This window comes from Protopterus annectens, chromosome 1.part2 (genome assembly GCF_019279795.1).
Source record: "Protopterus annectens isolate FY-2018-M chromosome 1.part2, PAN1.0, whole genome shotgun sequence".
Classification (NCBI taxonomy): Eukaryota; Metazoa; Chordata; order Ceratodontiformes; family Protopteridae; genus Protopterus; species Protopterus annectens.
In genome coordinates, this window is record NC_056727.1 from 1,105,673,266 (window position 1) to 1,105,681,007 (window position 7,742).

Below are 7,742 nucleotides of genomic sequence, written 5' to 3' on the forward strand. Positions count from 1 at the left end.
GACAGGGAATTGTTAAGACAGGCATGCAGAGGGAAGAGGAGTAGAAAGTAGATGCTTGATATACAAAGAGAAGAGCGAACTAGGATGAATGACAGGCAGTATGTGAGGGGATGACAAGATGAGATAAGGAGGGATGAAAGATGAATAAAGTGGTGTGAGAGAGCTGTGGGGTTCATGTAATGTAACCTGCATGGGGGCAACTGCATTTTGATTGGATGAAGAGGTATTCCTTGAGCTGTTTCCTGAAGTATGGATCTTTTGGACATCTTTGATTGAAAGAGGAATGCAGTCCCACACTTTAGGTGTTAGGGTAGAGTATGCATGGTCAGTGCAATAAAGTTTAGTTTTTGCAGTTAGTAGGGTGGGTTGAGATTTGGAGAAGCTTTAGGAACATTCCATCTGGTTAATAGTGTTACATACTTGAAAATCAACTTCCATTCATGCAAGAGTTGGCAGAAGCACAGAAATAAGTAATTCAAACCATAGCCCACACTTTGCCCGTTGTCTTGTTGTCTACCTATAAATATGATATATGGTCTTTGGCTGTTGTCTATATGAACTTTAGCTGACAAATTATAAACAAGTATATTTGGCTGTTGTCTATATGAACATTAGCTGACAAATTATAAACAAGTATATCTTTATGAACGAATTATGGGATCTTGAACATTCCTCTGATGTTATATCTGATCTCAATAGCAAAGTGCATAAAAAGGTTTTGAATTTTCCTAGATCATTTCTTAAAATTTATATCAGGTGGGAGAGCTTTTATGCCCTTCAGATAAGGAAGCAATGCAATCACATAAATCAGTGAATTTAATTTATCCATTCTCCCAATGTATCAGATATTTATGTTTTACTATAAGACAAGGTTAGACGTGTGGACTGTGATGTTTAAAATGAACACTGTCTCTCTCAAGTTAAACATATCTTAAATCTGTTAGGTTTCCATGATTTCTGTGAGTGGTAGAGTGATAGGATAATAATTGCTCCAAGATACAGACTTATAATAAAGAGGACTGTTAGCTCTGTATACAGGGAGATAATAACAAGCACATATTATAGTGGTTTTGTAAAATATCTATTAGATGCTAACATTAACTACACATACTGTACCTTTCCTTTTCCTTCAGCATTGAAATTTTTAAGATTTTGCTCTGGTAATATATGGTGTAAAGGGTACAGCAGAGGTTTAGTATGCAATGAGGCATGTTTATTTGGGGGTAAAATAAGATTTGTTTTATATATTCCTAAATAGTAAATTATGTTATCGGGAGAACCACTGCCATGACCAAATTGCTGAGATATGGCTCTGTGGAGGAACTGGAAGTTACTGCTCATCAAGATGAAATTATCAAGGGTGAATGGATTGAGTGCAGCATATTTTAAGTAATCTGAATTATTAAAATGTTTTTGACTTAAATTTACTATGAAACTTGGTCCAATCAGAATTACAAGTAAATGAAATGTGTATTTTGTTTAATGATCAAATTATATTACTCAAAAATGTTAATTAAAATAATCATGTTAAACTATATCTTAACACACCACTAGAAGGAAGTTGGTTTCCAAAACTACAGGGTGAGAGACCATTTCTACAAAGAAGGATTTCCAGGAGATATCATCTTCCATACAAACATTACACTTAAAGATAGACAATATGGATAAAAAAGTATACTATATACAAGAGAGTGGCAATAATCTGAACTTCTAAAATCTATGATCCTGCAACAAAATTCTGAAATAGAAAGCACAGAAAAAAGTTTAAATGACATACAAGGGAGGACTGAGTGAGCAAGAAAACCACAATGAGTTTCTTCTAAAGCAAAAGCAACTGGCTACTGGGTAAGGTAAATGATTTACAGAAACGAGAGAGAAGAAATAATGTAAGAGTATTTGGTGTGCTTGAGAAAATAGAATGACAAAATAACGTCAATGTCCTCACCATGCAGATTCCAAATGTGTCAGACCTGCAGGAAAGCTTGTTGTAAGATATAGAGAGAGCCCATGGCTATCTTACAAAACATCCAGCTAAGGAGGAGTCTCTTCCACATCTATAATTATTAAACTCATTTTATAGCTATATAAAGAATTTGTTATTAGAATTGCATGGGAAAATCCCACTCCAAAAATCAGTAGTTATGTTATCATATTTGAAAAAGACTATTCACAGACAGTAATGGAAACAAGGCTTGCTTACCACTAGTAAAGTTCCTAAAGATATGGTATTAAGTGCCACATTTTATTTCCGTCAAAATTAAGAATATTTCTGTCTGAAGAAACAAGTAGTTTTCAGTCTTTCAAAGTTGTCCTCTCCTTTTGTAAACCTAAAAGGATCATGAGTCTTCAGGAAGAGGTGGGTTAGAGTCATGTAGGCCTAAAGGCAGAGAAGCAGAGAGACCTGGTTGGAAGACTGTTCTAATAAAAAAAAAAGACTCATGAAAATGGAATGATAATTTAATGGACTAAAGTGTTTAGCTATATAAAGTACACTTTTTGTCTATCCAAAAATATAGATACAGAAACTTCACCGAAGACATTTTCAATGACTGAGAAAGAACTCCACTGCTCACATCAAGTGCTGCAGTAAAAAGGACCTGCAGTAGTTAACAGTGACACCCGATGCATTGTGTTAGCAGAGGAACCCTCATTCATTCTCCCACCCATAATACACACATTAAAACAAACACATGCACCCACATGTACATACACACACACACACACACACACACACACACACACACACACACACACACACACACACACACACACACACACACACACACACCACATACCCCGTACCTCCCATGGTATTATCAGAACATCCCAGATACCTTCTTTTTCTTGTTATTATAAATCATGGGTGATTAGTCAGTCATTAATGGACATTTAGAGTTTCACACTTCATATCCTTCAGTAAATGTATGGTAGTGCAAAACCTGTTATACTAGTGACTTTCTAAGTTTGAAGGAAGAATAATTAAAATCCATCCCTGAGTTTGTCCCAACATTAATTTTGTGATTGTCTTGATTTCTTGCACTACAAGGTTGAGAGGTATGCTTATTATTTCCTTTCTGTCACCCTAAAAAGGTGCAAACTGTTGTAGCATTGAATCTTCATTCATCATCATCATTCTCTTTCGGTTTTTCCCGTTAGGGGTCGCCACAGCGGATCATCTCTTTCCATTTCTTCCTATCCTCTGCATCTTGCTCTGTCACACCAACCGCCTGCATGTCCTCTCTCACCACATCCATAAACCTTATCTTAGGCCTTCCTCTATTCCTCTTACCTGGCAGCTCCATCCTTAGCATCTTTTTCCCAATATACCCATCATCCCTCCTCAGCACATGTCCAAACCAACGCAATCTCGTCTCTCTTGCTTTGTCTCCAAACTGTCCAACATGAGCTGACCCTCTAATATACCGATTCCTAATCCTATCCATCCTAGTCACACCGATTGCAAATCTTAACATCTTTAACTCTGCCACATCCAGCTCCGACTCCTGCCTTTTTGTCAATGCCACTGTCTCCAACCCATATAACATAGCTGGTCTCACTACACTCTTGTAGACCTTCCCTTTCACTCTTACCGATACCCGTCTGTCACAAATCACTCCTGACACTCTTCTCCACCCATTCCACCCTGCCTGTACTCTCTTCTTCACCTCTCTTCCACATTCACCATTACTCTGAACTGTTGATCCCAAGTACTTAAACTCGTCCACCTTTACCAACTCTGCTCCCTGCATCCTCACCATTCCTCTACCCTCCCTCTCATTGACACACATATATTCTGTCTTAGCCCTGCTGACCCTCATTCCTCTGCTCTCTAGAGCATATCTCCACCTCTCCAGAGTCTCCTCAACCTGATTCCTACTCTCACTACAGATCACAATGTCATCTGCAAACATCATAGTCCACGGGCCTCCTGTCTGATCTCATCTGTCAACCTGTCCATCACCACTGCAAATAAGAAAGGACTCAGAGCTGATCCTTGATGTAATCCCACCTCCACCTTAAACGGATCTGTCACTCCCACTGCAGTCCTCACCACTGTCACACTACCCTCGTACATATCCTGTACCACTCTTACGTACTTCTCTGCCACTCCCGACTTCCTCATACAATACCACAACTCTTCTCTAGGCACCCTGTCATATGCTTTCTCCAAGTCTACAAAGACACAATGCAACTCCTTCTGACCTTCTCTGTATTTCTCCATCAACACTCTCAGAGCAAACATTGCATCTGTAGTGCTCTTTCCTGGCATGAAACCATACTGCTGATCACTAATCATCACCTCCCTTCTTAACCTTGCTTCCACTACTCTTTCCCATAACTTCAAGCTGTGACTAATCAGTTTTATCCCTCTGTAGTTACTGCAGCTCTGCACATCACCCTTATTCTTAAAGATAGGTACCAAAACACTTTTTCTCCACTCCTCAGGCATCCTCTGACTTTCCAAAATTTCATTAAACAATCTAGTTAGAAATTCCACTGCCATTTCTCCTAAGCACCTCCATGCTTCCATTGGTATGTCATCTGGGCCAACAGCCTTTCCATTCTTCATCCTCTTCATAGCTGCCCTTACTTCCTCCTTGCTAATCTGTTTCACTTCCTGATTCACTATCCCCACATCATCCAACCTTCTCTCTCTCTCATTCTCTTCATTCATCAGCCTCTCAAAATACTCTTTCCATCTATTCAACACACTCTCCTCTGTTGTGAGTACCTTTCCCTCACTATCCTTTATCACCCTTACATGCTGCACATCTTTCCCAGCTCTGTCCCTCTGTCTAGCTAATCGGTACAGGTCCTTTTCTCCCTCTTTAGTGTCCAATCTCTCGTACAACTCTCCATATGCCCTATCCTTAGCTTTCGCCACCTCTCTCTTTGCCATGCGCCTCATCTCCTGATACTCATGTCTACTTTCTTCATCTCTTTGACAATCCCACTTCTTCTTCGCCAGCCTCTTCCTCTGTATACTCTCCTGTACTTCCTCATTCCACCACCAGGTCTCCTTGTCCTCCTTCCTCTGTCCAGATGTCACACCAAGCACCTTTCTAGCAGTCACCCTTACTAGCATTGAATCTTCATTAAATGTCAAAAATCCTACTGTACTAACTTATTAATTAATGCAGTGGGTTAAAAGCTAATGTGCCTTGTAGCAAAACTGCAGGGTTTGATGCCTTTTTCCCCTTTTGTACTTTACATATTTTGAAAGTATTATTATTATTATTATTATTATTATTATTATTATTATTAATTAATTTATTTATTTATTTACTTACTTACTTACTTATTTATTTATTTATTTATTTATTTTATTTATTTATTTATTGCATTAGATCCCTGAGGTCTAGGGGTAATGCACAATATTAATGCCTGGTAGAAGGGTTGGAAGCCCTTTTAGTGCCCTAGTGTCTAATGGTTCCCTGCAATACTTTTTTTACTTAATTGCCTTTAAGATACACTATATAGAGTATATCTAGTGTCTAGTATTCCCCTCAATCCACATCTTCAGAGGTCTCCCTGGTATCTAGCAGTTGTCCACAACCCATGTTATGTTTAAGTGCCGTTAAGGAACAAGATATAAAAGTTCTCACTGGTGTTTGGTGGCTCCCCCAACTCCATGATGTTTAAGTGCTGTTAACAAAAGAGATATAAATATTCTCCTTGGTGTCTAGTGGTTCCCCCTGATCCCATTATGTTTAAGTGCACAAGATGTAAAAGCTATGCCAGGTGACTAAAGGTTCCCCCAACCGATGTTATGTGTAAGTGCCATTAAGGCACAATGATAAAGGCTATCCCTGATGGCCATTGTTTCCGTTTCAAGTTTTGGTCATCAGTCTAGAAATGTATGGGAGTATGGCAATTATGCCATTTAACACACACACACACACACACACACACACACACACACACACACACACACACACACACACACACACACAAGCACACACATATCCACACCACCCCTAACCTACACAAGCTTCTTATATATATATATATATATATATATATATATATATATATATATATATATATATATACATACATACAGACACTCAAACATAAACAATACCTTACCACTTTATCATGATGGATGAACACGGTCTTTTGGATGTGGTCATTACCATGAGTTGCTAAGAGTAGCCATGTTAGGTTATGCAGCTCAGCGACTCTCTAAATTGTCTGTTTGCATAAATGCCTTGCTGCAGGCAGTTCTGGGGGGCAGCACATGGCTATTTCACATATACTTCTTCCTCAGAATGACTCAGTATATAGTACTGCCACATCAACAGACCACCATGGTGTTGTATGTTTTCATGCAAAAGCATTGTGGTAGGGTATTCTCTGAATTCCAAAAGGTTACTGTGAGGTGTACACAACATGTACACCTCGCAGTAACTTCTCTGAATTCAGGCCTTTATTTTCTGGACTTTAGTGTGACATTATTACCCATTTCCTGTGAGGATTTCTTGAAGTCATTAGCATATTCAATATGCAAAGCAGTTAATTTATATTCATGTTCATAGGTTTAATGAATTTCTGTTAATACATATCTTTTATTTTGACTAAGCTTGAGCTCTCTCTCTTGTTGAAACAATAAAAGTCCATCTGAAATGTCTTAAACCTTGAGATTAAAAAACAAAAAAAAAAAGAAAAAAAAAGAAAATAAGCTGCGGAATCACTCTCACCCTAGGATGTATGAAGCTCAGTGCAAGGACACCATTAGCCTTGCGCTGACCATGCGGCATAGAGATGGCGCAGCAACACCACATGCATATTAATGAAGGCGCGCTGCTGTAATGGTCACATGCATAGGAAACGTGTACGAGTGCAGGGGATGTGTCTAAGCGCTGCACGGAGGCATGAACATGTCAGCTGCATACGTGCAACCTAAAATGCTGACTAGTACAGCCTGCCTCTAATAGTAAGCAATCCTGTCAGTGTCCATGGATACTGAAATGTATGCAAAGCATACAAGACAGTTTTGCAAACACCAAAATAAAAAGTAAACACAAAGGCACGTAGCTGAATATTGAGTCCCCGTCCCTCGAACAAATGATATTTAAAACCACGTGCCCGCATTCCATTGTAGTGTTGATAGTTATACCAAGTGGAAGCAAAACGCATCATGTTAGCACGCCGCCAATTGCTAAGCCTAGCCCAATGGATAGGGTTACCACCTGTCCTAAATTGTGAGGGACAGTCCCCCTCTAGGCAGGTGTGTCCATACCAAAACCATTATAAATGTCAAATGTCCTGCGATTGTAGGACATAATTATGTCCCATAATTTATGTAATAGTCCCATACAATACTTATTTCTATATATAAAATACCTAAATGTTACAAGAAACAGAATAAGCAAGTAAATTAAACAGAATAAGCAACTACACCGCTACAACAATAAAAGCTTATATTTAGGCATAAAACTAAAGTACTATCCTTTGTATTGACCGTGGGTATGTGTTGGCCTGTAAAATCTGATGTGTGTCCCGAAAAAGTCCCATCCTGGTCATACGAAAAGTTGGCAACCCTACCAATGGTCAGAGCATTCACTCAATATCTGCCCATTCATGGTCCAAGCCGTCCTTGTCAGGATAGCCCATACATGAATGGGTATTACCTGGGTCTACCTACCATGTCATGAAAGATAAGTATTTGTGTGTACCTATGTGCGTGAAGTACAGCATGTGGAAATCAGAAATGCTAGGGTAGACCTCACAACCATATT